Source organism: Podarcis gaigeae (assembly GCF_964106915.1).
Source record: "Podarcis gaigeae genome assembly, chromosome: 4".
NCBI lineage: Eukaryota > Metazoa > Chordata > Lepidosauria > Squamata > Lacertidae > Podarcis > Podarcis gaigeae.
This window is the reverse complement of record NC_139677.1, coordinates 98,126,426-98,148,081: the sequence shown is the minus strand read 5'-3', so window position 1 is coordinate 98,148,081 and position 21,656 is coordinate 98,126,426. Positions and strand designations below refer to the sequence as shown.

Genomic DNA, 21,656 nt, shown 5'->3' with positions numbered 1-21,656 from the left:
GTCTCCCTTTCCGAATCTGGCGCCTCTTCCAAGTACCCTCAGCCCCAGGCAGGGCAGCTTGGTAACAATAATAACAACAACAACAACTACAACAACAACAACAATTTATTATTTATACCCCGCCATCTGGCTGAGTTTCCCCAGCCATTCTGGGCAGCTTCCAATCAAGCGTTAAAAACAATACAGCATTAAATATTAAAAACTTCCCTAAACAGGGCTGTCTTCAGATGTCTTTTAAAGATATTTGCTTATTTCCTTCACATTTGAAGGGAGGGCGTTCCGCAGGGTGGGCGCCACTACCAAGAAGGCCCTCTGTCTGGTTCCCTGTAACCTCACTTCTCGCAATGAGGGAACCACCAGCAGGCCCTCGGCGCTGGACCTCAGTGTCCGGGCAGAACGATGGGAGTGGAGACGCTCCTTCAGGTATACAGGACCGAGGCCATTTAGGGCTTTCAAGGGCAGCACCAACACTTTGAATTGTGCTCAGAAACATACTGGGAGCCAATGTAAATCTCTCAGGACCGGTGTTATGTGGTCCCGGCATCCACCCCCAGTCACCAGTCTAGCTGCCGCATTCTGCATTAATTGCGGTTTCCGGGTCACCTTCAAAGGTAGCCCCACGTAGAGCGCCTTGCAGTACTCCAAGCGGGAGATAACTAGAGCATGCGCCACTTTGGCGAGACAGTCCGCGGGAAGGGAGGGTCTCATCCTGCGTACCAGATGGAGCTGGTAAACAGCCACCCTGGACACAGAATTGACCTGTGCCTTCATGGACAGCTGTGAATCCAGAATGACTCCCAGGCTGCGCACCTGGTCCTTCAGGGGCACAGTTACCCCATTCAGGACCAGGGAGTCCCCCACACCCACCATCCCCCTGTCCCCCCAAAATAGTATAGTGGTACCTCTGGTTACGTACTTAATTCATTCCGGAGGTCAGTTCTTAACCTGAAACTGTTCTTACCCTGAAGCACCACTTTAGCTAATGGGGCCTCCTGCTGCCGCCGCACCGCTGGAGCACGATTTCTGTTCTCATCCTGAAGCAAAGTTCTTAACCCGAGGTACTATTTCTGGGTTAGTGGAGTCTGTAACCTGAAGCGTATGTAACCCGAGGTACCACTGTACTTCTGTCTTGTCAGGATTCAACCTCAATCTGTTGGCCGCCATCCATCCTCCAACCGCCTCCAGACACTCACACAGGACCTTCACCACCTTCACCACTGCAACCCAGCAGATGACCAGGAAAGGAAGGAGCTAAGCAAGGCTATTATTTACACCTCGCAGCAGTGTTTGAAATTCATCAGGCACCAGGAGCATTTTGCACCTGACTTGGGACTTGGGTGGCGCTGTGGGTTAAACCACAGAGCCTAGGACTTGCCAATCAGAAAGTTGGCGGTTCGAATCCCCGCGACGGGGTGAGCTCCCGTTGCTCGGTCCCTGCTCCTGCCCACCTAGCAGTTCGAAAGCAAGTCAAAATGCAAGCAGATAAATAGGTACCGCTCTGGCGGGAAGGTAAACAGCATTTCCGTGCGCTGTTCTGGTTTGCCAGAAGCGGCTTAGTCATGCCGGCCACATGAGCCGGAAGCTGTACACCAGCTCCCTCGGTCAATAAAGCGAGATGAGCGCCGCAACCCCAGAGTCGGTCACAACTGGATCTAATGGTCAGGGTCCCTTTACCTTTACTATCAGCCACTTGCAACCGAGTGAAGATGGTCGGGTGCCAGGATGACACCTGACGTCTCCCCCATCTGGAGGTGCATGCCTGGGGATCATTGTATCGGGGCTGTTTTCACAAACTAAAAAACGCACTATCTATCTGTGATATTTTATCTGCACAACCAGAACAAATGTCAGGAAGCAAAAAGTCATAGAGAAAAATACAACTGACGAGCTGTCTGTCCCCCAAATGGCAACTAGACATTCCATTTTGGCAACTGTAATCCTGGTTTAAGGAGCCATTTGGCACCCAGGTTTTATATCTGAGTTTCTAACACCGCCTTGGAGTCTCTCCCCGTCCTCTGCTGGGATAACAGTACCCCATCAGGCTCCCAAAGGCAGTGCCAGCTTATTCCGATTCAACTGCAACCTCACTTCAGCTACAGCTCTGGTTCACCCGCCCAGGAAATGGAGAACAGTTTAACATTTTCCAGAAAGAAAGAAAAAACACATCGCTTTTGGTGACCCTCCAGATATTTCGGACTAAAACTACTATCAGCCCAACACCAACATGGTCAAATGGTCAGGGATGAAGGGAGTTGTAGTCCAACTTCTGGAGGTTTGCGGGAAGACTGCCTTACCTCTTATGAGATTTCAAACTAATCTAAGAAATAAATTTATGGGGATGGGCTATAGATCAGTGGCAGTGTCTGCCTTGCAAGGTCCCAGATTCAATCCTCAGGATCTCCAGTTAGGATTGGGAGAATCCGGCTTGAAGTCCTGGACAGCTGCTGACAGTCAGTGTAGACAGAACTACTGTATTTTTCGCTCTATAGGATGCACTTTTCCCCCTCCAAAAATTAAGGGGAAATTTGTGTGCGTCCTATAGAGCGAATGCAGGCTGCGCGGCTAAGCCCAAAGCCAGAACAGGGAGACAGAGCGCTGCGGAGCACTCCGTCTCAGTGTTCTAGCTTGGGGATAGCTGCGCGCAAAAAGCCTCTGCAGGGCTTCACCCCGCTGCCCTGCAGAGGCTAAAGGCTGTTCCTAAGCCAGAACAGCGAGACGAAGCATTCCGTCTTGCTCTTCTAGCTTGGGGATGGCTGCGCTGTTCCCCGACCTGCTCTTTGGGGCTGGCGGTGGGGAAAAGCAGCGCTTCCCCCCACCAGCCCCAAAGAGCAGGTCGAAAGGAACCTGAAGCCTCCGGAGCCCAGCGGGAACTCCCCCCATGCTCCAGAGGCTTCGGGTTGCCTTCACTGAAGCCTGGAGAGTGAGAGGGGTCAGTGCGCACCGACCCCTCTCGCTCTCCAGGCTTCCAAGGTAGCTGCGCTAAGGATAGCTGCGCTCCGGAGGCTTTGGGTGAATGCACCTTGAATGCACCTTGTTTTAGAGGGGGAGAACAAGAAGGAAAAAACCCTGTTCTCCCCCTCCTATGGTCTGGTACGTCCTATGGTCCGGTGCGTCCTATAGAGCGAAAAATACGGTAATCTAGATGGACCAGTGATCTGACTTGGCATAAGGCAGTTTCCTACGTTAACACACATTGGTGAACCGCGGGGATTCTAGTTGTTGTGGGGAGGAGACCACCCAAGGCAGAAAACACTCCGCCTACCCCTGCCTTAAGGGAACGACACCTCAGAGGCAGATCTGAAAGTTCCCTGCATCTTCTTCCTGCCAAGCTTGACTGCCAATTCTCATGTAATATAGTCATAGGTGCCGACTCCATGGGGCCTGAGGGGGCCTGAGCCCCCTCAAAAATTCGTTTGGGGGGGTTCTGCCCCCCCAATAATTTAAGAAAATTATTAGTTATATTATGCTTTGTAAAATCACAAAATTATGTTGGTATTTTTTATTTTCCTTGTTTGACGATAGTTACCTTTTAAAATACATTCAGTAATGAGTTAAAACAAAGCCACTCCCGATCTAGAGAGAGGGTGGGGTTGCGGGCTCTCGACCCATCAACAATCTCGCGGGGCTGGCGTCAGCCCCGCGAGAAGCGGGGATTCCCCCTAGCTCATTAATATTCACCGCCCACGGCGGCAGCCAATCGGCTGCCGCAAAGGGCGGGCCCTCACAGGTTCACTTAAGGTCGGGGCAGCCCGGGGCTCGCCCCTTTCGTTCCCCCAGCAGCAGCGGTTTGGAGGTCTTGGGCCCCCCCAATATTTTTTATAAGTCGGTATGGGCCCCCGCCCCCCCAATATTTTTTATAAGTCGGCGCCCCTGCATATAGTGACTGCAAGGGCAAAGGCAGGGCTTGCAATGTGTACAAAATTAATTAGCAGTGCAGGAAAAGAATATCGCTTTCAGTAAAGCCTCCCTTATCCATGCAACTGCAAGCAAAGCAACTTTAAGGCAATTGTTCTAGGCCTTTATCAAGCAAAAGAAGAAGACAGAATCTCGTTTTTCCCTCTTTCTGTATCCCCATTCGTCCCCCAAACCCTCAATCATCTCGCACTGGCTTTTATCTGCGATGCTCCACTGGCACAGCAGAGAGACGAAGCCAGACTCTTGCTGAAGTCTCTCGAAGTCTTGCGGTTTGAAAAACCTAGCCAACCCAAACCCACTTGGCGTCAGTGGTCCATTGCAAGGGAATGTCTCGAGTGTCAGGAAATTTGAACTGTCACCAAGAGTTAAATCTCTTTTGTGGTCTGAGGAGGAAATGGGTGTTTCCACTGCCCTGATATATCACTTTCCAGGTCGCAACGTGTAAAATTATTCCCCTCTGCACACACATGAAAAAGGAGTTTGGAATTTATATGTTTGTTTTTTTAAAAAAAAAGGTATCTTAATTGTCTTAATGAATTAGTTTTATAAATATGTGAAAGGCCGGCTGTTGCCAGCTTTTGAAGCCCCCCACCCTCCCCAGCCTAACAATTTGCTAGCTTTCAGTCTTCATGCCCAAAAGCTGCTGCCTAACTCTGTCGAACGATAGGGCCGGTCCCAAGAGTTGTTGCTAAACACTGTGAACAGAACTGAACCAGATATAGTTCAATGGTCTGGCAGCCTTTCTGTGTTGCTAAAATGGAACCACCCAAATTCATGAACAACCCTATGAATGGTTACTGGCTAGGATGCAGTGTTAGAAACACTAATAGGTAAAGGTACCCCTGCGCGTCAGGCCAGTCGTGACCGACTCTAGGGTTGCGCGCTCATCTCACTCAAGAGGCCGGGAGCCGGCGCTGTCCGAAGACACTTCCGGGTCACCTGGCCAGCATGACGAAGCAGCATCTGGTGAGCCAGCACCAGCGCCGCACACAGAAACGCCGTTTACCTTCCCGCCGCTAATTGGCTAATTGCCAAATGGCATCTTGAACCTGGGTTACAGTGGCCACAATGAAATGGCTAGGTGAATAATAATAATAATAATAATAATAATAATAATAATTATACATTTCATTTCTATAAAGTAAAGGTAAAGGGAACCCTGACCATTAGTTCCAGTCATGGCTGACTCTGAGGTTGCAGTGTTCATCTCCTTTTACTGGCTGAGGGAGTCGGCATACAGCTTCCGGGTCATGTGGCCAGCATTTGCCAGGTGCAAATTTCGAACACTGTGCAGTTTGTTATGGGTGCTGAGAGTTATTAGGTAAAGTTCAATGGGCCAGAGACTTAGGATATAACATAGAGATGGAAGATTGGTATAAAATATGGAATGAAAATTTGAAGTTTACAGCATGTATTACATTAAAAGAAAATGTTATGAAAATGGTATATAGGTGGTATATGACACCAGTAAAATTAGCAAAAATGTACAAAACTTGTAACAAATGCTGGAAATGTAAAGAGAAAGAAGGTACATTTATGCATATGTGGTGGGACTGTAAGAAAGTAAAGGGGTTCTGGGAGACGATATATAATGAAAATGCTGAAATATAGCTTTGTTAAGAAACCAGAAACCTTTTTGCTGGGAATAACAAGAATGGATATAAATAAGAGGGACTGTAAACTTTTTCAATACACAATAACAGCAGCAAGAATATTGATGGCTCAAAAATGGAAACAAGAAGAAGTACCGACCTTGGAAGAATGGAGAACAAAATTAACAGATTATGCAGAACTGGATAAACTAACTGGAAAAATCAGATTCCAAAAGGACCACAAGTTTTTTGAGGACTGGGGAAAATTTACAGAGTACTTGAAAACTGTATGTGAGGAATATACAACGCTAGTGTGTTTTAAAGAAGCTTTGTGAAAATATAAGGAATATTGTAAGAAAGTAAATGAGGATAGAAATATTGTATTTAAAGGCAATACTAAAATTAAGGAATGTGAAGACAGGAATTTAACTACGAATGATTGTCAGAGAAGTTGAGGGAGGTCGAATAAGTTAAAATATGTGATGTGGAAATTTGTATGATTGGAGTTTTTATGGAAAAATTTAATAAAAAATTTGATAAAAAAAGAGAGTTATTAGGTAAAGGGACCCTGACCTTTAGGTCCAGTCGAGGCCGACTCTAGGGTTGTGGCGCTCATATCACTTTATGTGCCGAGGAAGCCGGCGTACAGCTTCCGGGTCATGTGGCCAGCATGACTAAGCCACTTCTGGCGAACCAGAGCAGCGCACAGAAACGCCGTTTACCTTCCCGCTGGAGCGGGACCTATTTATCTATTTGCACTTTGACGTGCTTTTGAACTGCTAGGTTGGCAGGAGCCGCGACTGAGCAATGGGAGCTCACCGCGTCGTGGGGATTTGAACCACTGACCTTCTGATCAGCAAGCCCTAGGCTCTGTGGTTTAACCCACAGCGCCACCTGCGTCCTGCCACCCGCGTTTCATTTCTATACCTCTTTATATTTTAAAGAGAAAAACTCAAACTGGTTTACAACAAATTGAAACACCAAATAAAACAAAATAAAATGAATTCAAGCTTCCAGGAAAGTCTTTCAGATCCTTCTCAAAGGGACATTTTGCTATCCCCATATTTATTTACCTAGTCGTACCTCCGCTTACGTATCCCTCTGGATATGTAATCTTCAGGATGCGAACGCGACAAACCCAGAAGTATTTTTCTGGGTTTCGCCAAGCGTGCATGCGCAGAAGTGCTAAACTGCGCTGCACACATGCGCAGAAGCGGTCCTCCGGTTGCGAATTTCTTGGGATGCAGCCGGACTCCAAAACACATCCCATTTGCAACCGGAACTACCACTGTACTTAATTTATACAGCTGCCCCATAGCAGAAGGACTCTAGGGAGCCTGTGTGGTTTAGTGGTTAGAGTGTCGGACTAGGACCTGGGAGATCAGGGTTCAAGTCCCCACTCAGCCAGGAAGCTCAATAGGTGACCCTGGAGTCAGTCACGGTCTCTTAACCTACCTCGCAGGCTCGTCGTAGGAAATAACTGAGGATGTAGGGGTGAAGTATGTATTCCCTGGAGAAAAAGAAGAGAGATAAAGCTCATCTGCTGACCTGTTTAAGCAAGCTGGAGGGGCTACGTGGTTGCAACTGGACCCATGCTAGTAACAAAAAACTTCTATGAAAGCTATTGCTTTCACACCCGGCTTCTGGGCTTTCTGGAAGCATCTCCTTGGCCACTGCAGAAAAGGAGTGCTAAAGGTGCCTTTGGTCCGACGCAACAGAGCTCTTCCCGTGTTCTGGTGAGGCGAGTCTCTCCCGTGTTTCTGCACGAGTGTCTTTACCAAGATATGGAGAGCTACGAATGCAACTCAGAGATAAAACCATGAAGCCTCCTCTGAGTGCCAGCTGGCTGTATCTCTGAACTAGGCGTAACCAAGTGATCCAGCCACATACCCAAAACACAGAAGCAACAGTTACAGAAGCCAGAGCAGCAACTCTTGCAGAGAGACAACAGTCTCCCTCCAACGATGGGTCACTCTTCAGCAGCTCTGGAATAAGTGCTGCTACTTGCATTCAAAACACACTTTGAGTGTCAAAAACATCTGCTGTCTTAATAATCCTTACAACCACCCTGTAAGGCAATCTAGCGTTATTATCCCATGTTGCAGATAGGAATAAAAAGATGAGAGAGGTTTATGGCTCAGCCTCTTATAACCGCTGTTACGTCTGATGCAGCATTAACCATCTCCAGCACAGGCTGATTGAGCCAGAGCAATAAATTATAGAGAGAGCAAGAAATCTCTAGCATGGAGAAGCACTTTAATGAAACATTTGCTCCAGCCAGCTATTCCTTCCTTAACAGCACAGTAGCTGATCAAGTCAGGAATTATGGCCCTAAAACCATTCGCTGAACAGCAGAAATATTGCAGAGCGTACCCAAAGATTCTAATTTCTCTCCTGTATGAAAGGTGGACTCTCTTTGGCTGAAGGCCTTCAAGCACCAGTTCCAGCCTTTCTCTACCCGTGGGTCCCCAGATGTTGTTGAACTACAACTCCCAACACCCCTAGCTACCTAGCAAGAGCTCAGGGATGATGGGAGTTGTAGTCCAACAACGTCTGGGGACCCACAGACAGATGCTCTAGCCCTGGGTGTCTGTTCGCATCAAGCAGTGGTTTAGGATCCTATCAGTGGTGACCACACTTGGCCCTCCAGATGTTTTTGGGACTACAACTCCCATCATCCCTAGCTAACAGAGCCAGTGGACAGGGATGATGGGAATTGTAGTCCCAAAACATTGGGGGGGGGCCGAGTTTGGCCACTACTGCTATAAATCAAGGAGGCATATGAGAGTGTAGGTGGCAGCTCACCAACGGGTAATAAGAGTTGGCAATATGTTGTTGATGATGATCAAATCTGTACAGTGGAAACTCATGTTATGTACTGTCCCCCTTATGAATGGTTTGGCTAATGCGACCCGTTAACCCGGAAGTAGATGCCCCTAGTTGCAACCTTTGCCCTGAGACACAGGGAGAAGTCAGCGCGGCGGCAGCAGAAGGCTCCATTAGCGAAAGCGCATCTCATGTTAAGAATGGTTTCGGCTTAAGAACAGACCTCCGGAACAAATTAAGTTCATAACCGGAGGTACCACTGTATAACACCCTTCATCCAAAGGCCCCTTAAAAGGCTCCAGTGGGGGGAAAAAAGGTAAAGGGACCCCTGACCACTAGGTCCAGTCGTGACCGACTCTGTGGTTGTGGTGCTCATCTCACTTTATTGGCCAGCGTACAGCTTCCGGGTCATGTGGCCAGCAAGATTAAGACACTTCTGGCAAACCAAAGCAGCGCACGGAAACGCCGTTTAGCTTCCCGCCGGAGAGGTACCTATTTATCTACTTGCACTTCGTGCTTTTGTACTGCTAGGTTGACAGGAGCAGGGACCGAGCAACGGGAGCTCACCCCATCGTGGGGATTCGAACCACCAACCTTCTGATCGGCAAGTCCTAGGCTCTGTGGTTTAACCCACAGCTCCACCTGCGTCCCCAATGGGGGAATAGGTGAAGGCTTTTTAGATTGTACGGTCCTAGGGGCAAGTTCCTACCCCCCCGCCCTCCACCTCCTAAAGTTTTGTGAGCGCTGACAGAGGAGCGTCACTAGAGGAGGAACCTCAGAAGTCATCTAGTCCAATTCCCCCGCCGATGCAGAAAAAATCACTGCCAGGAAAACCGGACCTCTATGTCACTCCGTAAAAATAAAGAGCAATCCTAATTAAGGCTATCGATAGGAAGCAGCAAGCCAAAGCTGCAAGTCTTTGATCCACGCTGAGCATCCCGCATGAACTGATCTTGAAGAACCAAACTGAATGATCTTTGATGGAAATGGGCAGATTTGCTACAGCGTTGAGAAGGGGAAGGAATGTCACAAAGAGCCACTCAAGCAGGTGATATACCCAAGGCTCCCACCAGAGTGCCTCTGTCCACAAGCCTTAAGAGTTGGACAGTCCTCTTTTCGCAGTGGAATTGCAACTGACAGGCACCAGGGGGAAAAGAGGGACTCAGAACACCCACAGGGAAGCTGCTGCAACTTATGTCAAGCGCTCCAGCGGTCTCGATTTGCAAGGGACACCCCCTGCTAAGTCTGTGCCCCTATTCCCCTTCCTTTAAAAAAATTGTTTCGCTTATACAAACTTACCCTAGAATTCTTCAGATTTCTACAGGAGCCCTTGCTGGGTATGTCCAGAGTGTGTGGGTAGGCAAACTAAGGCCTGGGGGCCGGATCCAGCCGAATCGCCTTCTCAATCCAGCCCGCGGACGGTCCGGGAATCAGCGTGTTTTTACATGCGTAGAATGTGCCCTTTTATATAAAATGCATCTCTGGGTGATTTGTGGGGCCTGCCCGGTATTTTTACACGAATAGAATGTGTGCTTTTATTCAAAATGCATCTCTGGGTTATTTGTGGGGCATAGAAATGCATTCATTATTATTATTTTTCAAAATATAGTCCGGCCCCCCACAAGTTCTGAGGGACAGGGGACTGGCCCCCTGCTGAAAAAGTTTGCTGACCCCTGGTTTACAGCAAACAGACAGTGGGGCAGGGCATATGGGAAACATGTGGGTTGGGGCATCTATAGGGAGCCCCTACTGCTGGGTTCCTGGCCACATACAGAGTGCTTTCCATGCACGTATATTCTAATGACCATGCATACATTGAGACTTAAGTCAGCTGCTCAACCTCCCTATGCATACTTAGAATCTGAACATCTAAAAATGATATACAAAACTGAATCTGGGCAGCGGATTAGATCAGGACGTTGTATGCAGCCTTTGGTAAGAAATCAGGTCTGATCTCTGGAAAGAATACTCTGTCCGTTCCATGGCAGCTGGGGGGGGCAGGGAGGGGACAGAAAAGGAGACACACCCCCTTTGGCTTCTGGCCTACCCAGTGCCAACATGTGGGAATTCAGCCAACGGAATCAGTCTATCCCTGGATTAGATGCATCTTGGCTGCACAACATATACACAAGCAAATACATGTTTGCTTGTGTACTGCCAGCCCAAATCTACTACTTGGATACCTCTGAGGATGTCGTAACCAAATTTTGCAAGACAGTTCGTAAGATCAGCTGTTGCCCACATCTGGATAAAACTGGACATCATTTTGAGTCAAGATGGCAGGATGGACTTTTCAAAGCTGATATGGGTGTTCGTAAGAATCCCGAAGTAACAGCAAATACGAAACCAGCCAATGCCTCTACATAGCCCCATGCTTATTTCAGACATCATGATATATGGGTATATTGCAAAGTTTACGTGGTGATATATCTAGATGCTTCTTGGGAGAAAAGCAACGACAAACCTGGACAGCATCTTAAAAAGCAGAGACATCACCTTGCCAACAAAGGTCCGTATAGTTAAAGCTCTGGTTTTCCCAGTAGTGATGTATGGAAGCGAGAGCTGGACCATAAAGAAGGCTGATCGCCGAAGGATTGATGCTTTTGAATTATGGTGCTGGAGGAGACTCTTGAGAGTCCCATGGACTGCAAGAAGATCAAACCTATCCATTCTGAAGGAAATCAGCCCTGAGTGCTCACTGGAAGGATAGATCCTGAAGCTGAGGCTCCAAGACTTTGGCCACCTCATGAGAAGAGAAGACTCCCTGGAAAAGACCCTGATGTTGGGAAAGATGGAGGGCAAAAGGAGAAGGGGACGACAGAGGACGAGATGGTTGGACAGTGTTCTCGAAGCTACCAGCATGAGTTTGACCAAACTGCAGGAGGCCGTGGAAGACAGGAGTGTGCCAGAAGACAGGAGTCACGAAGAGTCGGACACGACTAAACAACTAAACAACAAACAATATATCTAGATGTTGCCCTTCCTGGAGAAGCTGGGGATCGAACCTGAGAAGAGGCTTACAAGGCAGATGTTGTGCCACTGAGCTATGGCCTTTCCCCCAAAGCACCTTGGAAAGTACCTTGGACGTCACGATGTCCAACCACATGCAGATTGCAGGATCTGCAGCACAAGAAGCAAATTCCAGAATCCCTGGCAGATGGCCACCTGGCTTTCACCTTAAGTACTTACCAGGAAGGAGAGCTCGCCCACTCCTGGTACAACCTGTTCCACTATCAAGAAGCTCCTGCCACCAGGAAGTACCTTCCAATCTTTCGCCAAAATCTGTTTGGCCCCAATCTCCACCCACTGGATCTCGTGCTGCTCACTTGGAGCAAGAGAGGACAGGCCTGTTTCATCTTCCGAGCGACAGCCCTTCAAAAATTTGAAGGCAGCCAATTATGTCCGCCTTAATCTCCCACTCCTCCCAGGAGCATTCTTGCACCTGGCTACCAGCCACTTGCGACCAAGCGAAGATGCCCGGGTGCCAGGATGGTGCCTTACGTCTCCACCATCTGGAGGTACATGCCTGGAGATCCTCCTACCCAGCTCTTTCAATTGCTCCTCTTAGGACTTAGTGCTTTAAATGTATTGTGTGGATGTGATCTATCGTGGCTTCTGGGTTCCCTGGGAAGAGAAATGGATTGTTAAACCAGTACAGTGGTACCTCAGGTTAAGTACTTAATTCGTTCCGGAGGTCTGTTCTTAACCTGAAACTGTTCCCCCTGTCCCCCCAAAATAGTACAGTGGTACCTCTGGTTACGTACTTAATTCATTCCGGAGGTCAGTTCTTAACCTGAAACTGTTCTTAACCTGAAGCACCACTTTAGCTAATGGGGTCTCCTGCTGCTGTTGCGCCACCGGAGCACGATTTCTGTTCTCATCCTGAAGCAAAGTTCTTAACCTGAAGCAGTATTTCTGGGTTAGCGGAGTCTGTAACATGAAGCGTATGTAACCTGAAGCGTATGTAACCCAAGGTACCACTGTATGGGGATTCTAGCTGTGGGAGGCAAACAGAGATCTCCTAATAACTCTCAGTCTGACGCGGGTGGCACTGTGGGTTAAACCACAGAGCATAGGGCTTGCTGATCAGAAGGTTGGCGGTTCAAATCCCCACGATAGGGTGAGCTCCCATTGCTCAGTCCCGGCTCCTGCCAACCTAGCAGTTCAAAAGCATGTCAAAGTGCAAGTAAATAAATAGGTACCGCTGTGGCGAGAAGGTAAACGGCGTTTCCATGCGCTGCTCTGGTTCGCCAGAAGCGGCTTAGTCATGCTGGCCACATGACCCGGAAGCTGTACGCCGGCTTCCTCAGCAAATAAAGTGAGATGAGCGCCACAACCCTAGAGTCGGCCATGACTGGACCTAAAGGTCTGGGGTCCCTTTACCTAATAACTCTCAGCACCCATAACAAACTGCACAGTGTTCGAAATTTGTACCTCGCTATTGGCTTCACCAAGTGAAGATGCCCAGGTGCCAGAATGGCGCCTGATGTCGCCACCATCTGGAGGTGCATGCCTGGGGATCCTTGGATCGGGACTATTTTCACACACGAGTAACACATCCTGTAGAATTCTATTCTTCTTCATCATCATCATAATTTATTATTTGTACCCTACCCATCTGGCTGCGTTTCCCCAGGCACTCTGGGTGGCTTCCAACAAAGACAAAAAATACACTAAAATGTCACACATTAAAAACTTCCCTAAACAGGGCTTCTGAATGTCAGGTAATTGTTTATCTCTCTGACATCTGATCGGAGGGCATTCCACAGGGCGGGTGCCACTACCGAGAAGGCCCTCTGCCTGGTTCCCTGTAACCTCACTTCTCGCAATGAGGGAACCGCCAGAAGGCCCTCGGAGCTGGACCTCAGTGTCTGGGCAGAATGATGGGGGAGGAGACGCTCCTTCAAGTATACTGGGCCGAGACCATTTATATTATATTATATTATATTATATTATATTATATTATATTATATTATATTATATTATATTATATTATATTAATCGGAAGGAATTTCAGGAACCAAGAAGTCGTATTGGCATATCAGGTAGAAGGGCTGTAGCCTAGCTTTCTCCCAGACATGCTACTTTCCTCTGTGTGGGGAAAACCTCTGCAAGGAGACGCAGTCAGTCTTGTGAACTCCCACCCACAGCCTGAAGCTGAACAGCCCAGGCACTGATCTACTGATACCAGATCCCCAGCTGGGTTCCAGATTGCAGTGCACAACCACAGGTGTGCAAGAGGCCTGGATCCCGAACCCACAGAGGCCTATCACATCTCGCCTTTCAGTTGCTCAAAGCTGCAAACAAGGGCTTGCTTCCCTTAAGCACTGATAGTCTGTCATTCTGGCCCGGGTCATTGGGCAGGGTGGGGCAGGTTAAACGTTAACCCCTGCTGTGTACAGGTTTCTCGGGGAAGCAAAACAGCCTGCACAGTGAGTTTGTGTACTTCTAACCCTAGCGGTTGTGTAATCCGTTTCAGACAAAGGAGGTGTTGAAAAGGACATGGTTGCAGCATCACTTAAAAAAAAAAATTAGGTGTTTGGAATCATGCAATTTGGAACATGGGTTTTCGAGATGGTGTGTGGGCCGGCATTAGTCAGGGGGTGGCGGCATGAGGAGCGGGCGGACGAAAAAGAATAGAGGAGCGTGGCTCGTTTGGGGTTATTCTGGCATGTTTTCAAATCACACATGGTTCTTGTTAAAACACATCATTAGAAATTGTACACTCACAATCAGGATCCTTGTGTCCAACAGAGCGGCCGGCCAGCCTCCCATTAGGTCTTTAAGGGCTTTCAGAATAAAGGCCGTTTATTTCATTCACGGCTTTAACAACCCATCAGGCACCCCTGTGATTAACTCCCTTTCGCTGAAAAGGAAGTAGCTTGAAGCTTTTTTTTTTTTTAAAAAAAAAAGGGTCCTGTATAGCATAGAGACTCATTTCTGGGAAGAGGCGAGATTTGAACTCGGGGTATGACACACGAGGTGAGGTTTAAAGTAACGTAAGAAGCTGAAGATATATTAGCTAGGTACCAAATGGCCCCTTAAACCAAAGTTGCAATTGTCAAAACGGAATGTCTAGTTGCCATTTTTGATAAGATGGCTCTGAAATCTTGTTTTTCATATGATGGGCTGGCTGTGATTGCCTACAGGAAACTCAGGCCATGTGCTGAAACAGCCTTCTGCTCCTTTTTATCTTAGTGCAAACCAATTCCCCATAAAAGCTCAGTTGAACCCAGAGGAAATGCGTGGGCTGCAGCTCTGTTTTGCCAGCACCGAAGACGCTGGCATTATTGGACGGTTGCAGGGGCCATTAACGGGAGCAAAGATCACGATTCCCGACACTTTGCATTGAGGGATGGCGAACAATGCCTTCAATAGAGAAGAAACCTCTTGGTGAGGATCCCTTTCTGAAAGTGAATGCCCTCTATAGAGTTCTGCCCTGCAGAAAGAGCACGATCCATCTCTGCACTCCCAATTCCCCCCTCCTTCTCCGCAGCAGCAGTGGGGGAAACTGACCCAGGGCATTTAGGCAAGATGACCCCAACTGGATAAAACAATGCGCACACAAACCCTTCCCAGGAATCATGCGCTGCCACAGACGGTTGGTCACAAGGCACCCGCAAAGCCTGAGCTACTCGAATTTGAAGGGAATCCAGGGCTTCTCCTGAAAGTATTTCCACTAAGCACACACACACACACACACACAGAGAGAGAGAGAGAGAGAGAGAGAGAGAGAGAGAGATGAAGAGGAACGCTGGGGGAAATCATTACTGATCTGATGCTCAGAAATTATCCATTTCTTGCCTTTCCGAATGGAAGCTGTTCCGGAAGTCTGTTCAACTTCCAAAACGTTTGGAAACAAAGGCGTGGCTTCCAATTGGCTGCAAGAAGCTCCTGCAGCCAATCAGAAGCCACGGAAGCTGTGCCGGAATTTCAGGTTCCAAAGAATGTTCGCAAACCAGAACATTCACTTCCAGGTTTGCAGCATTCGGGAGCCAAAATGTTTGACTCGCAAGGCTTTCAGATCCAAGGTACGTATTCCTGTAAAATGCTTCTTCCAGCTAATTAAAGGCTACACAAATCCAGTGGAGTCCCTAAAACAGTTGGATGGCACCTTGTATGCCGCCTCCTGGCGACTCCCACAGCAAAGCTGGTGCCAAACATCTTGCCCGGCTTTTCTTTGGACCATATCAGTGAGGCCGAAAGAGGGGTCTTGTCGTCTGGGCCTCCATACACACTGCCCAGGCTTGTGCCCCAAGGAGATCATTTCTGTGCTGCAAAGGCAGCGGTTTGGCTTCAACCCTGGAGGCGCCTCGAGACATACGGTGCCAACGAGAACGACAAAAAGTGGGTCAGGCCACTGGTCCATCTAACCCAGGCTCAGTTTATTCTAACTGAAAGCAGCTCTCCAAAGTATCGAAGCACAGCCTTACCCACCACCTACCTGATCCTTCTCCCTCTACCTGGGGATACCAGGGAATGAGCAGGGGACCTTCTGAATGCAAAGCACCTCTCCACCACTCAGCTATGGAAGTGGAAGCACCAGCCTACATAGTATTGTGTTGGCGCATCCTATTCAATTTGGGAGGGGACGCGGGTGGCGCTGTGGTCTAAACCACAAAGCCTAGGGCTTGCCGATCAGAAGGTTGGCAGTTCGAATCCCCGCAACGGGGTGAGCTCCTGTTGCTCAGTCCCTGTTCCTGCCAACCTAGCAGTTCGAAAGCACGTCAAAGTGCATGTAGATAACTAGGTACCGCTCCGGCAGGAAGGTAAATAGCTCCCTTAGCCAGTAAAGCATCAAGTCTAGTTCACATGTGAAATGTACATTGCTCAGATGTGTGAACTGCCTCCACTGAGAAACAGAGTGGTTGGCCAATACAGTATAAAGGTCTGCTCTGTGATGCCTCATTCCCCCATGCGAGTCATCATGTTGCAGTCATCAAGGGATCTGCAGGCAGATCTGAATCAACACCTCCAAAGGGCAAAGTAATGCATTAAAAAAAACCAACTCACCATACCAGTGATTTTGCGGTCAACAAAAAGATTAAGGTATACTAAAGGTAAAGGGACCCCTGACCATTAGGTTCAGTCGTGGCCAACTCTGGGGTTGCAGCGCTCATCTAGCTTTATTGGCCAAAGGAGCCAGTGTACAGCTTCCGGGTCATGTGCCCAGCATGACTAAGCCACTTCTGGCGAACCAGAGCAGCGCACGAAAACGCCGTTTAGCTTCCCACCAGAGCGGTACCTATTTATCTACTTGCACTTTGACGTGCTTTCAAACTGCTAGGTTGGCAGGAGCTTCGACCGAGTAACGGGAGCTCACCCTGTTGCGGGGATTCAAACCGCTGACCTTCCGATCGGTAAGCCCTAGGCTCTGTGGTTTAACCCACAGCGCCACCCTCGTCCCTTAAGGCATACTAAGTCGCAATCAATTTGCATTAAGCAATATTGAGTATGCAATCCCACCAGCACCAGAAATACCCCAGGGTGCACAGGGGCAATTAGAAAATAAGAGCCCTGGTTTGTTATTTGGAGAAGATTCTCCCACCCACCCCCCCCAAAAAAGGCTAGGCTGGGAAATTTCACTCACACCTACCCACCCCCCTAATACTTTAGAGCTTTGGACAAAAGAGATCAACTTTTGTTTCATCCTGTTCCCTGAGATGCTAGGGAAATTTAACTCTGACCCTCTTCTTCCAGTGTCCAAAGCACATTGCAATTATACCAAAGCAAAACAAAACTGATTTTTTTTTAAAGGGGGAACTAAACATTTCAGCAGTTCTGCAAAAATTGCATTTATGCTGAGCATGCCACCCCAAAGACACTTCCCAGGGAGTAAGTCCCAATGAACCTAATTGTATTGGGAGCGGTGGACATACTTCTGAGAATTGTACTGTTAAGCCTCCCAAACAATTTTAAAAGCCTTTGTTGTGGGAGGGGGGCTGTTAAATTCCTCAAGCGGATGGCAGATAAAAGGAGCCAGGTGCTTCACACACCCGCCGGCCCCCATCCTCCCACCGGAGGCAAGGAGTCCTCAACTCAGCCTGGGAAAAAAGGAGGGGCGCCGGCAGCCCAGAGTCGAGTCCCTTTGTTAAATGGCCCATCGAAGGAGCGGAGATTCTTTTGAATGGAAGGGACACGGAGGCGGCCCATCACCATCCACTTTCGGGGGGGGGGGCAGATCTTCTTATTTGCTTATTTGGGGAAGGGGGCGTGGAGAGGTGGGCAAACAAAACGTTCAGCTTTGCATTCAGACAAGGAAGCATTCTGCCGAGCGCCTTTTCTAATTCCATAGGTGCCTTTTTCGCGTGGGGGCGTGTGTGTGTGAAAATCAATTTCATGTGCGCACACCCCCCCACCTGGGGGGGGCGGGGAAACCTGGGATTCTATGAAATGCAGAAGAACGAGAACCGGCCCTTTCAGGAAGGGCGATACAGTCGTGTCCTTCTTGTTTTGGTGCGGCAGATGCACCACGCAACGCCCCCCCCCAAAAAAATTAATCGGACCCCCCCCCCCAAAAAAAAAAAACTTCACCAGGAGGATCCCTTTCGTCCTCGCCCTTCCCGCTGCGAAAAAGAGCGAGCGAGAGAGAAGGAACTCTTGCCGACGAAGGCGCAAACTTGGCAGCGCCCGGAGCGCAGCGCCGGCGCGCGCCTGGGAATTTGGAGACGCGGCTGGTCGGAGCAGCGCTGGCTCTGCGGCTGCTTCCGCGTGTGCGGCTGGTGGCATCGCGCTAAGGGGACTTACCGGCTTCTCCCCGCCTCCTCCTGCTGTTGCTGCAAGCCGGCCAGGCGGGCGCGCAGCCGAGATGGCTTTCCTCTCCTCCGCCTTCCTCTCCGCGGCTGCTCCGGCTGGCGATCCCTCGGCCGGCGCTCCGCAGCGAGGCGAGGCCGCCCGCCCAGCCGCGTCGTGCCCTCGGCCCGCCCCTATTGTCAGAGCGGCCGGCCAGCCTCCGCCTGCTCCTACCTTGCCCACCCGAGGACTGCGGCAGCGCCCGCCCCCGTGGCCACCTACCCCCGCCTCGCCCATTGGCTCGCCTCCCTCGGCCCCGCCTCTCTCCTATGGCTGCGGGAGGTGTCCTGCTCGGCGCCGTCGCCTTTATTCAGGAGGTAGGGAGGCCGGACGGGGAGGTGGGGTCGGAAGCGTGCCGAGAAGGAGGGGAGCTCGTAGCCAAAAGGGCTGCGCCGGCCGGCAAAGCGCCGGGGAAAGTTTGGAGAGGAGAAACGCACCGTCATGATTTCCCGGTGGAAGCGTCAGGATCAGCGATGGCGAAGCGTAATTACGCACGGCGGGGGATTTCGCTGGGAGAGAGCTTCGGGGATCGATCGGCGGAAATGGGAATCAATTGGAATATGAGAAAGAGAGAGGGGGACCTTCATTCATAGACATAGATTTGTAGGGTTGGGAGGGACCCTGGGGTCATCTAGTCCAACCCGCTGAAATGCAGGAATCTCAACATACAACGCCTCCATTCTCAGCAAGATCAACGCTGCCTTATAGGCACGCAAATACGGCTGGGGAAGGTCACGCGGTCATTCATCTATCATGCAGGCACAAGCGTTCACTAAGGAATTAAACAGGGGAAAGGGAAATACAGCACACGGGTAGCTCAAGAGTTTAAACAGCCAAACACAGGGGGAAATAAGAAGTGAGTACATTTCACACAAAATGCAGTTCCTGGGAAATACTGACCAGCCAGGTTGTGGTTTCCTTATTAAAGAAAGTTTCCTTGAGAGTAAATTTACACGTTGAAGTACAGAAGTAAGAAAAAATTGAAAAAGAGAGCTTAGGACTCGCCTGTTGGATCAGACCAGTACCCCATCTAGTCCAGCAGTGTGCCTGCACACGAAAGCTTATACAGTACCCAGAACATACCGGTATTTAGTTGGTCTCTAAGGTTCTACTATTGGGACACGGGTGGCACTGTGGGTTAAACCACAGAGCCTAGGACTTGCCGATCAGAAGGCTGGCGGTTCATATCACCACGACAGGGTGAGCTGTTGCTCAGTCCCTGTTCCTGCCAACCTAGCAGTTCGAAAGCACGTCAAGGTGCAAGTAGATAAATAGGTACCACTCTGGCGGGAAGGTAAACGACGTTTCCATGCACTGCTCTAGTTCACCAGAAGCGGCTTAGTCATTCTGGCCACATGACCCAGAAGCTGTATGCTGGCTCCCTCGGCCAATAAAGCGAGATGAGCGCCGCAACCCCAGAGTCGGTCACGACTTGACCTAATGGTCAGGGGTCCCTTTACCTTTTTAAGGTGCTACTGGACAGTTTTTTTATTTAGTCCAGCATCTGTTTTCACATGCATCAAGCAGAGGCCTGCCTACATGTGTCCAGCCTAATGTGTGTGATCTGTCAGGACCGGTCCACCCATGAGGAGAAAGTGCCTCAGGCGGCAGGATTCCCAGGATCCCGACGTCCATCTTTCTTACCCCCTTGTTCCTGATATAGCTCTTCGCTTGCCACACACGTTGCCTCACCCAGCGATGGAGGGGGGCTGGGGCCGACCGATGTCAGCACCCATGGCATGCGCTCCTGACATCAGCACGCCCCTGCAGCATGGAAACATGACATTAGCATGTCTCGCGGCATGCTGGTGTCACTTGGCCACCACGGAACTGTTACAGCTTAGTCCTCTCTCGACCTCTTCTCCCACTGTTCCCACCCACCCCAGCTGAGCAAGCCCCAATACCTGACGCGGGATCCAGAGAAGTTTGGGGCTCGCTCAGCTGGGGGGGCGCAAGCAGTTTAATGCTCGGGGGGGGCAGAAGCTTTCCTGCCCCCCAGCTGAAAAGAAGAGTTTGTATTTGATATCCTGCTTTATCACTCCCCTACGGAGTCTCAATGGGACACAGGTGGCGCTGTGGGTTAAACCACAGAGCCTAGGATTTGCCGATCAGAAGGTCAGTGATTCGAATCCCCGCAACAGGGTGAGCTCCCGTTGCTCAGTCCCTGCTCCTGCCAACCTAGCAGTTCGAAAGCACATCAAAGTGCAAGTAGATAAATAGGTACCACTCCGACGGGATGGTAAACGGTGTTTCCGTGCGCTGCTCTGGTTCGCCAGAAGCGGCTTAGTCATGCTTCCACATGTCCCAGAAGCTGTACGCTGGCTCCCTCGGCCAATAAAGCAAGATGAGCGCCGCAACCCCAGAGTTGGCCACGACTGGACTTAATGGTCAGGGGTCCCTTTACCTTTACCTTTAAGGAGTCTCAAAGCGGCTAACATTCTCCTTTCCCTTCTTCCCCCACAACAGACACTCTGTGAGGTGAGTGGAGCTGAGAGACTTCAGAGATGTGTGACTAGCCCAAGGTCACCCAGCAGCTGCATGTGGAGGAGCGGGGAAGTGAACCCGGTTCACAGATTACAAGTCTACCACTCTTAACCACTACACCACACTGGCTGCACAAAGGAGCCCCAATGCTTCCACCACTCGCACAAGTGTGGTGGGAGCACCGGGGCTGGCTCAGCTGGGGATCAAGAGCCCTCCTGCGCCCAATTGAGCCATGCAAACAAGCTGCATTGTTCCAGCCCATGAGGAGCTAGGGTCAAACCACATCATCTCCCATGGTGACAGCTGTGGCAGTTTCACCTAGCACCTTGTGGAGTGAGGGCAACACAGCTTGTTTTCTCAACATTGTGGTATATCGCCAGACCACAATGTTTGGCTGGTGATACTTCTTCTTCTTTGGCGATCACTCATAGCCAAATAAGATTGTCTTCGATAAACATGGTTTTAACAATGAGTCCATAAGTGATTGTGGAGGCCAGTTCTGGATCCACACGTCCTTCCACAGTGGGGACATTGGTTTCTGGACGGGAGTTGATCACAGTGTGGATTTGCCAAGCGTGCCTTCCTCTTAGCATGTTTCTCCCTTGTGTCCTGGGTTTGAGTGTCTTCAAAGTCCATGACACCTTTGGCAAAGGCTGTTCTCCACATGGAGCACTCATAGGCCAATGTTTCCCAGTTGTCAGTGTTTATACTACATTTTTTTAGATTTGCCTTGAGAGAGTCTTTAAACCTCTTTTGTTGACCGCCAGCATTACGCTTTCCATTTTCAAGTTCGGAATAGAGTAGTTGCTTTGGAAGACGATAATCAGGCATCCAAACAACATGAACAGTCCAACGAAGTTGATGTTGAAGAATCTTTGCTTCTTCCAGATATTAGTTCACCTGTCTTCCCAAGTAATGTGTAAAATTTTTCGGAGACACCATTGAAGGAATCTTTCGAGGAGTTGGAGATGGCATTCATAAGTGGTCCATGTTTCACAGGCATGCAGTAAGGTTGGTAGTATAATAGCTTTGTAAACAAGCATTTTG

The 21,656-nt window shown here is 49.5% G+C and overlaps 1 protein-coding gene across 2 annotated transcripts in view; it reads right to left on the bottom strand.

Annotated features, from left to right (window-relative positions):
- The window catches only part of PAK1 (p21 (RAC1) activated kinase 1), a 98,331-nt gene extending 79,598 nt beyond the window's left edge, over nucleotides 1-18,733 (bottom strand). For both annotated transcript variants that reach the window (XM_083736837.1, XM_083736836.1), the window contains exon 1: nucleotides 18,081-18,733. The gene's annotated coding sequence lies outside the window, so the exon portion shown is untranslated. The remainder of the gene's footprint in view (nucleotides 1-18,080) is intronic.
- Nucleotides 18,734-21,656: the final 2,923 nt, after the last annotated feature.